This window comes from Tamandua tetradactyla, chromosome 2 (genome assembly GCF_023851605.1).
Source record: "Tamandua tetradactyla isolate mTamTet1 chromosome 2, mTamTet1.pri, whole genome shotgun sequence".
Taxonomy (NCBI): Eukaryota; Metazoa; Chordata; class Mammalia; order Pilosa; family Myrmecophagidae; genus Tamandua; species Tamandua tetradactyla.
Genome location: NC_135328.1, coordinates 67,672,538 through 67,685,270, shown reverse-complemented (window position 1 = coordinate 67,685,270; position 12,733 = coordinate 67,672,538). Strand labels below are relative to the sequence as shown.

The 12,733-nt window shown below is 36.1% G+C and overlaps 1 long non-coding RNA gene across 1 annotated transcript in view; it reads right to left on the bottom strand.

Moving 5' to 3' along the window:
* Window positions 1-2,184: 2,184 nt before the first annotated feature.
* Window positions 2,185-12,733, bottom strand: part of LOC143660637 (uncharacterized) — a 265,308-nt gene continuing 254,759 nt past the window's right edge. Inside the window, exon 4 of the long non-coding RNA XR_013164154.1 lies at window positions 2,185-2,360. This is a non-coding gene — a long non-coding RNA (uncharacterized LOC143660637). The remainder of the gene's footprint in view (window positions 2,361-12,733) is intronic.

The following is a 12,733-nucleotide window of genomic DNA, read 5'->3' as shown; positions in this document are numbered from 1 at the left end:
AGTATACACAGCATGATAGCAATGGTAGATATTTAAAACACGTAACAATGCTACATACTGCTTTACATTGCATATTCATGTGGTAAAACTTTAATGACACACATGAAAGTGATTAATACCCAAATCAGCAATTACCTCTGAGGGAGAGGAAGTAGAATGAAATCCAGCATGTATGTATAGCAGCTGAGAATAGTTTGCATCTATGCTACTTATTCAGATTGTGTTAATGTTCAGCATAGTATTATACATTCATGTATGTTAGAAATATTTCATACAAAAAGGAAATAAAGTCATTGACTAAGTAGCTCTTTTCCAAATATGACCCAATATAAAAAGATAAACATTAAAGTAAGTCCTATATTAATTTTAAACATTAAAATTATTAATAAAATAAAACTATAATACCAGATATAGGCCCAACTTTCCATAAGAATTTGAAAAATACAAAGACTGCCATAGAAAAATGGGAAAGATAAATGATTTGATAATTCAAAGAACTCTAGATAACTTTCTCGATATGAATACTTCTAATAATATTTTCTATATATTTAAATTATTATGTGCATATCTACATATCGATAACTGCATCAAGTTAGAAAGAAACTATAAGAAGTGGTTTCATAGAAATTGTTTTATGTTATTTTAATTCCTAATTTGCTAAAAAATCTTTTACAATTATTTTAAATTTTTATCAAAATTATATGTACATGGTTTAAAGAAGTTACATAATCACAGATAATTGCTATAAAAAACATAACATACTCTCATTTCTACCTACTTTTCATCCTTCTCAGAAGCAACCATGCTCAGATGTTTCACATGATTCTATTGGCATTTATATGTAAATATCTCCTGAATATGCTTTATTGCTGCTGCTTTATTTTTATTTTTATTTTTTTCAGGTACAGACACTATGTAGTGACCTTCTATTTTGAATAATACAAATTTAGTTCTTTCAACACCCCCTTTACATGCCTTGCACCCTTCCATGCATAAAAACACCCTGTCACATCATGCTATCACCATTTTATATTATGGATTGGATCCATATCCAGTGTTTACATATTCTAACTGCTCTTCTCATGAAAATTTGGTGCTTTTTCATTTTAGTTTAGTATGGTAAGTTTTTTTTTATATTTCTATCTTTCACTTTGGTTGTTTGTCCTACCATTGATTTCTTACTTTACGACTCAATAACACACTAAACCTTTCCCAACCCCCATTTCCACCTGCTCAGGTATACAACCTTTCTTAATTCATTCGAAATTATGAGGAACAGAAATTTATTTTGTTGAAGAAGTCCCTCCCTGATAAATCTTATCCTGCTCCAAATTGCTTTGATGCTTTCTAGAGTATCATTTGAAATCTGTGATTCCCTCCTCTTCTTTTCTAGTTTTGATCCTCTGTTTCTGGATCCCTTGTCTTCTGTTTTCTTGGTTTATTCTCTATATTTAGTAGAGAACATCTTCTAGTACTTTTTGAAAATGAGCTCATGGGAGATAACTGTCTTTTATTTGCTCTCACAAATGACTGGCCACAGCCTACCAGGTTGTAATCTATTGGTCACTTCAAAAGCCTAAACGTTTTTTCTATTGTTTTCTGAGCTTCCAGTATTTCTATTTTGAGTACTTTCATTTAAGATTAATATTCTCTCTGAGATCTTGAAAATATCCCTGTTATTCCTAGGTTACTGACTTTTTATCAATGTTCCTTAGTGTGGATCCATTTCTACCCATAGAGCTGGGAACGTGATGGGTCTCTTCAATCTAGAAAAATATGCCCTTTCATTCTTGGACATTTTCATGAAATATTTCCCTTGATAATTTCCAATTCTATATTTTCTGTTTTCTACTTCTAGCATATCAATTTTTTAAGATATGGGATACTGGTTCTATTTTTTCTTTCTCTAATTTCCATCTCTGACTTTTTGCTTTTCATCTGGAACATTTCTCAACTTTGTCTGCTAAATCTTATATTGCATTTTTTCACTTATACTATCATACTTTAGTTTCTGACATCTGAAAAAAAATCTTTGATCTTGTTCCAAGGATACGAACCTTTTTTCTCGTATCCTGGAGGATATTAATCATAGTTGTTTTGAAGTGTTCATTTGTTGCATAGCCATTTTTCCTCATGCATTATAGTTTCTCTTTATTTTTTTTCTCTTTGTTATGAGATGCTTTATTTAAATATATAATAACCCCTGGGTTTTTGCTGATAAGTAAGAGTGGATCTTGTTGACCCCAGTGTTCACCATAATTTGGTTGATCTGGGTCTTGTTGAAAAATCACTGCTGGCATTCTCTTTGGATCTTTTCTCTTGAGTGGAGCAGATTCCCCAGAGAAGATTCTTCCATTTTCCTGTGTGAATGGTATTTGACATCTATTATTATTATTATTATTATTATTATTATTATTATTATTATTATTATTTGGCATGGGCAGGCTCCAAGAATCAAACCTGGGACCCTGGCATAGCAGGCAAGAACTCTGCCACTGAGTCACCATTGCCCCTGGCACCATTAGGTTGTTTACTTCCCTAGTATGTTCATGTCCCTCACAAAAAGCATGTTCAGGTTCCCTGGTGCTGTGGGTGGGAACCAATTTGAAAATAGGACCTTAGAAGATACTATTAGTTAAGTTATATCCAAACCAAATGATGGTGGGCCATAATCCAAAATCAATGAAGTCTTTATAAGCAAAGAAATTGGACATATAAAGAGAAGCCATAGGGAGTAACTGGAAGCTGGAAGTCAATGGAACCCAGAAGAGAAAGGAAAAGATGGCACCGTGTGCATTTTCATGTCATGGAAAATCCACAAGACCCCAAAGATTGCCAACAAGCCGGAAGATACCGACTCTGGGAGGAAGAAAGCCTTCTATCTGAAATCATGAACCAATATATTCCTGTTGTTAAGTCAATCCATAGCATAACACTATATGCTGTTTGTTTTAATATCTAGGAAACTAAAACCATTTTTGGGACTGGAAGTGGGATGTTGCTATTATAAACACCTATAAATGTGGTAATGGGTAATGGGTAAGAGGCTGGAAGAATTGTGAGGTATCTGAGAGTAAAAGCCTAGGTTGGTTTGAAGAGACAGTTGATAGAAATATGGATGCTAAAAGTATGTCTGATGAGGGTGTGGAAGGAAATAAAAGTGTTACTGGAAACTCAAGAAAAAATTATTCTTCTTATAAAGTAGCAGAGAACTTGGTGCACATGGGTCCTAATATCAGATGGATGGCAGAACTTAAAAGGAATGGACTTGGATACTTAGCTGAAGACATTTCCAATCTAAGTGTGGAAGGTACAGGCTGATTTCTCTTTGAAGCTTATAGGAAAATGTGACGAGAGAAACATAAGCTGAGAATTAAATTTTTAAACACAAAGGAGCCAGAAATTGATGACTGAAAATACCAAGCCTATCCTGGTAGCATGTTCTGAGAGTCCATCAGGGACCTCCTTATGCTTCTGGGAAGCAAGTTTGCAGAGAAGAGGAATCTGTGTGAGGTTTGATTGAACATGGATCCAGTTAGACATCTCAGAAGAAGTCAGGATTAGAAATGCAGTTATCTAGGAAGAATCTACGGAGAGCTAAAATTGTCTGACAGTTTGACTCACTTGAACTACATACAAAGCTAACAAGGTTTTTGCAAAATCTGTGTAAGCAGAACTGTCAACCAGAACTGAAAGATGGAAAAAGAAAGAACTGAAGGAAGAATGACCTCAAGGGCAGAACAGTGGAACCCTTGATCAAAAAAGATCAACTTGAGCTAAGAAAGAGGACCCACTCACTTGTGTGGTAAGGATGGTTCTGTCTCAGTCCTTGGAGGGAGCTGGCCATCTGCCCAGATGCTAGGAGCTTGTGTTCCTTGTGCCCCACTGCTCAGAAATGGTAGGGCCTGTGTACAAGCATTCACAGAGAGCCTGGCTGCCACTCTGGTGTTCAGAGGGTTGGACATACACCCAAGTGTTATGAGAGAGCAGGGCTGCTTCACAAATGCTTGGAAGAGATGGGGCTGCTCCTCCATCAGGCTGGAAAACAAAGCATCATGTCACAGATTTCTCTCAGACCTTGAGATCTAATAGACTTTTCCCTGCAGCATTTCAGACTTGTTTGGAACTTGTAACTCGTGTTTCCTTCCAGAATGATAATGTTTATCCTATGTCTCTCCCACCATTGTATAATGGAAACAAATAACTTGTTTTCAAGTTTTTGTGGTCCTTTAGAGAGAAATTTTACTCCCAGATGGACCATACTGATACTGATTTGGATGAGACTTCCCACACATGTGGGAAGAGCATGTTTTTTGGGGGGCAGAGGGTGGACAGTAGGATTGAATCATATTCCCCACAAAAGGTAAGTTCTGTTCCCTGTCCCTAGTCCTGTGGATGTGAATACATTTGTAAAACATGATCTTTAAAGATGTTGCTAGTTAAACTGTAGGAGGAAGTCTGAATGGAGTAGGCCTTAATCCAATATCGGAGTTCCTAATTCACTGAAGTCCTAATAAGCTAGAGAAATTGGACATACAAAGAGAAGCCATAGGGGACAGCTGAAAGCTGAAAGTCAAGGGAACCTGAAAGAGAAAGGAGAAAACACTGCCACATGCATTGCCATAAGACAGGAAAACCAAGGAACCCCCCAAATTGCCAATCAGTGAAAAGCTACTGATCCCGGGCAAAAACAAGCCTTCTAGCAGCTGAAATGGTGAGTCAATAAATTACTGTGCGGTATTTGTTTTTAGAAGCTAGGAAACAAAAATGTATATATTCAGTTTGCAATGAGACATATTCTAGAAATTGTTATCAAGTAAACACTCAGCACTTTATAGGAGCTGTTGCCAGTATTCTACCTGGCACTTTACTAACATTTTCTAGGAAGAGCTTTCTATTACTAGTTTCTAATTCACAACCTTGGCTCAAAGTTCCCATTTTTATCATTGTCACAGACCTTTACTCTGATGTGTCCTCGAATTTCAGCTCGTGGACATATGTTCCATTTTGGTAAATGCAATGTTCCTCTCAGGTAGCCTACATTTTGTTTTGTCTATTCTCCCATGGTGCCACATGTAGGATTCCAAGCATAATAAACCATTGTCTATGACTGTTGTCTCTAAGTCATATAAACTGCAGCACCTTCTTTCAACCTCAGGTAGCAGTATCCTGTAAGGTATGGCCACTATTAGTACCAATGGCTTCTAGAATATGAAAATGAGGGACACAATATAATCTATTTTGGGACTAAATACTGTGTCATAGCTTTGAATCCCTCCTTCCAATACATGTATCTTAAATAAGAAATAAAATCAAAGTTTTCTTTCTTTAGTTTCAGAACTTCTATGTCAGTCCTGTGCCCTTTCCTCTACTTTTCCATAAAACTGTTTTTGCTCTGTACAACATTGCCATTTTCTGCTTGCAGGAATTCTTAAGATTTTTAGGGGAAATATTTATATCTCTACTATGTTTTCCATTTCAAGAAAAGTTTAAAGCACCTCACTTGACTCTTAAGCAGAAGTCTGAGAGAGATTTTAAATCGTTCATGGGCTTAGATTGCACAATTTTAAAATAGCATTCTCCATCACCTGTGTATAGAGTAGAAGATGAGCAAAGAGAACTTGGAAAGGTCTTTCCAGCCACATGGTTCCTCTTTCTCAAAGCTGTCTTTGGTTTTCTTACCTGTTACTCAGAAGCTGACCTATTTAGAAAACAAAGATGATCTGGGTGTGAAATAATGTTCATCATTGATGGGGTTCCCTTTGCCTTTTCTCCTCTTTCCTCATCTCATCGGTCCCAACAGGTGCTTTTTGAGTGTGAGAATAAAAATCTAGAAGTTTAGTCATGGTAAACAGTGCATACAGCAGTCTTCTTCCCCCCTACACTAGTACTACATGAAATTAAACAATGCAAAATGGCAGCAAGAAGTCTCAACCGTTCCTCAAACTGTCCACAGCACTTTGTTCTTCCAAAAGATATGCCAGGCTCTTTGGTGTAAAATTAAAATGAGTGAGGAAAGAAAAAGAAGGGCTTCATAAGTAGATACTAATAAGTATGCTCAGTTTTTTTCCTAATTCCTACTACATAATTTTCTCCTACGAAATGGGCTCTACTGCTCTCTTTAACTCCAAACCAGCTGTTAGGAGCTAATGAAAATCAGTAGAAATTCTGGAGATATCAGCCTGGTCTAAAAGTTGGGTAGAATCATCAATTTTAAAAAATCAGTTCTAGTCAGAGTCATTTTACAAGAAATAGGCCTGGCCCTTATAAGATATGGATCTAAATAACACATGGAATAAATATTTACAGTAACAATCAAAATCAAGTATTATAATTACTTATTAATTAATTATTGTAATTACTCAAGGAGATATATCCAGTTCCTCAAATTGCTTTATAGAAAAATAGTGACAGGTTCTACATCAGTCACAACTTCTTTAAATTGAAATTGTATAATTTTAGTTACCAGAGGTAAAAAAGAAAACTAAAGGGGAAAGCTGGAGGTTTTAAGCTTTATATCCCAGCAAACATACCTTCACACAGTGAGAATGAAATATTACAGACAGATTTGCCGTATGCTAATACAAGCTAATATACACTTAATGAGACCTCCAGCTGTCTACTTTTCAATTTGCACTCATTGGATTTATTTAGAACAGATTTTTTTAAACTGCAGATTAATTAAGACATCCTTATCCTTTTTCCTTGGAGCATCTGCAATAGCTACTTTGAACTTTTCCAGTACATTAGTGAATAACCCCATACAGTGGGTAGTCTGTCCAGATTGCAGGGGATATACAAAAATTATACACATGAAATGGTGTCTTCAACAGTGGGATAAAATGCTGTAATAATGAACCCAGCCAAGCTCATTGGCCTTCAAATTGGTATAGTTTTTCAGAAGAAACAGTCTTCTTTTCAGAAGAAATACAAATAGTGAGTAGGAACTATAAGGGAACAGAGAGCATCATTCTTATTTCTTCCACTGGTGAATTATTCTCAGTCAATTAAAGCTTTCCTGACCACCAAAATTCCCCAACCCAACTATCTAACCATCTTTAGACCACCATATATAAAGTCAAAGGGAAGGATCCCCAAGAATTCAATATTCTTTAAGAGGAAATGAGCGGTATGCATGTACTTTCAAAAAAGAATGGGAAATTGGTTCCCATTAGTCAAATTTCACTAGGAAAATGTATCTTTATTTCACAGAGATATGGAAAGATAAATTTCTACAAAGCTTTACTGTGTCATGCTAAAAGGATTATAGATGAGGCTGTAAAATATACAATGTTAGAGTTTCAAGAAAATGTCTTTATAATGAGGTGAGCCTCTTTCTGATGTTGTGAAGATACTTCATTCTTCACCCTTCCATCTTGCTGAGAGACCTGCCATTTTTAGAGTGACATGTAGATTTTTAAAGCACAAAGAAACAAACTAGTTTTTATTGTAGTTTACAAATAGTTACCACGTTATCATTACAACAGCTTTATCGGATAAAACTTTTTATCCTCATTTTAAAAATGGGGAAACTGACATTCAGTGAAGTTAAACATTTTGACCCTGATCTATAGCTATTAAGTGGGAGAGCCCAGAATTAAATCCTCTTTCATTAAATTACTGTTTTCTCTTTTATACTATCTCTTCTAGAGCTATAAATCATTTAAGAGAGGGTTTTAAGTATTCTCAATTGAAAAAAAATCTACAATATGAGGGTTGTCTATATTTAGTTACAAGAAATTATGAAGGTTACTATTTATGCCTAAGTCCAAAAGCTATTCAGAACAATAAAAGAATAATTCTCTGTAAAGACAAATTTTGGCAAGGAAAAATGCAGTCCTATTTGTTTGCATTACAAAAATAGAGACACATGTAATCTCAAATTAACTGCCTTTGTTTTCTGCAGCTCTATGAAAATGCAAATATGCAAAAGAACAAATCCTTGAGAGAGAAAAAATATGCACATGCTGTCAAATGGTTGTCTTCATGTTTCCTTTAAGAGACAAGCATTTTTCTTTGTTGGAACTCTTACGAAAATATTCAGATTCCCTGTTCTTAATACTAATGAAATACCATCTAAATGTTATCTTTGTAAAGACTATAACACTTAATCAGACATTCCGGCTAACGTAGTAGGCTGCTGATTTGAATTTGGTGCCAAGAATCACTGTTGCTGAGCCAACTAAGCCACCTCCTGAGTTGTTTTCTGCCCAATTTGTGATATCTCTGCCAACAGGTCTTCTATGTGGCTAGAACTGTCCTACCCTGGGCATCACTATGAACCAAGAGAATTTGCAAAGACTGAAGTGTTTATAAGTGTAGTGACAGATACTAGAGATAAGTAGATGCACTGATGAGATGGCCCAATATCTGTACCTGAATATTTACATGTATTTCAATGACAAACAGCTGGTTTTTTTGTTTGTTTGTTTGTTTATTTGTGTTTTTTGCATGGGCAGGCAGACAAACAACTGTTTTATGAGAGATTGTGACTATTCAGAATTTTCATTTTAGGCACTTAATACATAGAAACAATAGCAGAAATGATGAAGAACATATGGAAACAAAATAAAATAATGAAATATTTTTATTTCTTGGTTTAATTTCAAAAAGAGCAAAATTCTTGCACATGTAGAGAAAATACAAAAGGTATTTTGCTAAAGTATCCTGTACTTTCAAAAAGTAATCATTATAAGCCGTCTCTCAAGTTTACAGCAGGCCATAAGGATTTACAAGGAAGTCTAGATCCACAGAAAAGATGAGGTAGAGAAGAGATAATTATTGATGAACTCATTAAGCTTTCCTAAAAGAAATGATCCGGCTTACATGCTACATCTTTCCCTGCCTATTGACCCCACTCTACCTTCCTTTATCTTAGACTACAGTCACCACCCAACTGGGTTCCTACTTCCTCAAATCTCCAATTTGACATTCAAACAACCACTAGAAGAACACACTAAAAGCAGTTTTGATTGCACCACTACCCTGCCTTAAAACCTTTATACCCTTCCTGTTCCTCTGCTATCAGAAAATATATATGCTCAGGTCCTAATCCAAACAATACTATCTTATAGTGCTTTTCCAGAATTTTCTTCCTTCCTTCTCAAACACAGCCCTATGATCCTATCAACAAGCCTGAACTAGATAACACAGTTACAACTAGGCACACGAGGTTATTTACATTAAAATGGCCATTAGATAAAATTTTTAATGTAGAAGCCAGGACACTTAGAATTCCATGAGGAATCCAGCCTTCTAATCAATACATTTATTTGGAATCCTGGCCTCTAAAACTGCTCTCATCTCTGACTCACCAATGAAATTGATCTTTTCGTAGGCACCAATTACTACAATATTGCCATTCAAGATTGCTATCAAACCTCTATTATATTCACCTGCTCCAATGAAGATGGTCGCGTGAAATGCTTCAGAGCTCCCATACACCAGTGGAAGCTTTGAACCAGAAAAAAAATTCTTACAGTTCCAGAAAATAGTTAAAAGTCTGCAGAAGCAGGGCAAGCACTGAATTAGGGAGAAAAAAAAAAAAAAACTTACATAAAAGCAGTAGGCTTTCATTGCACCTTGGCTAGCCTGTCCCTTAACCCTCACATGCTTGCAGTGGAGCCAACTTGCATTCCCAATGTGGATCCGTGATCCTGTTCTGGAGGAAGCAGAGTAACTCTCCTACAAACTGGCAGCACAGGTGTCTAGCCCAATCTGTCCAGTGATAGCTTGAGGGTCTTGCTTCCCCAGAACTTGTCTTATGTGTTTAAGGTAGTTCACTGAGATCTCGAACAGAAAACTGTAGGGGCACATTCAAGTGGCTAGCTGGGGCAAAGGATTTCTGGCTTAGGGTATATAGTGGGGTACCTGGAATCCTGAGGAAACTGTTTTCTAGGAGGAGGAAATATTTATATTTGTGTTAATAGTTGCACGGCCACGTGCATATGTACAAGACCAGACACATTCCCAAAAGGAATCAGGGTTGCCTCTACGCTTTGGCCTTGAGCTATCCTCTAAACCCACTGTATGGATAAGCCCTAAAGAAGGACAAATGGACAGGTCAATCTGCAAAGACCAAAAAACCACCCTTTAGTATGTATGTGTACATGTATGTATGTATGTAAGTATGCATGTATATGTATGTAAGTATACATTTGTTAGCTCCTGGCAATCAACAAAATCTCTGATATAACACCGTGTGGATAAAAGATTAAAGAACATATGCCTCAGAGTATAACTTCCAGTGATAATACAATAATATTAAAATGTCCAGGTTTCAGAAAAAAGATTGCAAAATACATAAATAAATAGAAAGTGATGTCCAGGAAAAGGAGAAACTTAAAGCATTAGAAAACATCAATGAGGTAGACAAGACCTGGGACACAACAGACAAAGATTTAAAAAAAAAAAAAAAGGTCCTAAATATGCTCAAATAACTAAAGGAAGTAATGAAAACAATAGATGTTCACAAAGAGAATATCAATAAAGAAGAAATTATGAAAAGAAACCAAACAGAACTGAAGACCACAATAATAGAAATCAAAATTCCCTTGAGGGTTCAGAAGTAGATTGGAGCTGACAGAAGAAAGAATCAGTGAACTTGAAAACAAGACAATTTATATCAAATATTCTAAGGATCAGAATGAAGAAAGACTGAAGAAAAATGAACCGAGTCTGAGGAACCTTTGGTCTACCATGAAGTATACCAATAAACACACTGTGGGAGTTTCAGAAGGAGAAGAAGGTGGGGGGGGGGGGGCGGTGAGCAGAGAAAATGTTCAAAGAAATAATGGCTGAAAACTTTCCAAATTTAACAAAATAAATGAATATACATAGTTAAGATACTCAGTAAAGTCCGAAAGGATAAACCCAAATAGACTCTCAACACAGTACATTTTAACCAAACTGTCAAATGCCAAAGATAATGAGAGAATTCTAGAAGCTGCGATAGAGAAACTACACGTCACATTCAAGGAAGCCTTCCTAAGACTAATGCCAATTTACCACTGGAGTCCCTGGGGGGAAGAGAGCAATGAGATAAAATATTTACATTGCTGACAGCAAAGTACTGCCAACCAAGAATTCTATATCTGGCATGACTCTGTCTCTCAGACATGACAGAAATTAAGACACTCCCAGATAAACAAAAGCTGAAGGACTTCATCATTACCAGACCAACCCTACAAGAGATGCTTCAGGTTGAAAAGAAAGGACAATAGACAATCAATTGAAGATGCATAGATGAAATAAAGAGCTCCAGTAAATTTACTGACAGAGATAAAGAAAAATACTAGTGCTATTTTATTTTTCATTTATAACTCCACATTTTACTTCCTACAAGACCTAAAATATAAATTAAGAAAATGTAATGATAAATCAATGGTTTTGAACTCATAACGTACAAATTGTTATTTGTGATAACAAATGCATAAATGTGGGGAGATGGTGGGGCATAGGAACATAGCTTGTTACAGTATTGCAGTGAAGTTGGTTTCAAAGGAACACAACTATAACAGATTTCGGGTGTTACATTTAAATCCATGGAAACTACAATAAAATATCAGAGAATATGCAATCTTGAGACAGAAATTAGAGTACAGGTTGCTAAGGGAAAAGGGCAGACAAATGAGAAATTAAGGCATAATGGGAGTGGGGTCTCTGTTTGAGGAGATGGGCAAGTTTTCATACCAAACAGTAACACCGCACCACAGTCAGTGTGATTAATCCCACTCAGTACTGTGCTTGGGGGTGGGTGAGGCGGGAAAACTTTTATTGTTTACACATTCCCACAATCATAAACACACAAAAAGGAGCAACTATAGAGAGAACAACAATTAAGGGATGATTCTGGACAGGTTCTAACAAGGGAGGAGAGATGGTTCAAGATTACATTATTGGCACATATGAAAAATTGGGATATAGACTAAAAGCTTTATATCATTGCTAAATTTCTTGAATATGAAAACTGCACTCAAGGTGATGTTCCTACAGGGCATTCAAGCTCAGTCATATTCAGATATACATTTCGGAGCTGCTAATTACATTCCCAAGGCTGTGCTACTATCACCTTCATCCATTGCCAATCTATTTCCATCATTCTAAACATTAACTCTGTACATTTTAAATTACACTCCTTCCCCCCCAAACCTTCTCACTTTAAGACACATTAATGACAAAAGAATGGTTTTGGTGTGGTTTGTCTTCTCTTTCAATCCTGGGTTTGGTGTTCTCTGAATCAGTGTAAAACAGGTCAAAAATCAAAGCCACACACATTCCCATCTTTAATGAGATGAGAGTTTGTTCAGTTCAATTTCACATTTAAATTTCACTGCCATTGAATTAAATTTGTGGTTAACTTGTAATTTTAAAATAGAATCAAAGGGATAGCTCACCTTTCATTTAAATAAAATCTCTCCAGATTCAAAATCTATTTATATACATATATTTTTAACCTTCTCTATAATATCCCCAGCAACTCCCCATCCCCCCACATTGTCATTATAGAGATTGTGTTGATGGAAACAGTCATTCCAACTTCTTGAGTCTGTCTTTTCTGTGATGTCACCAGACTTAGTATGATGTAAGAATTTAGGAATAAATGCTGGCATGGGCAGGAACATTGGGGTGGGGTGGGTGGGGGTTGTGACTGCACAGTAGGATGATTTTCACGTCATCACAAGTGTGCACCACCTTGTCTTCATAGTATCACCTTGTGCATGGGGCACCGCAC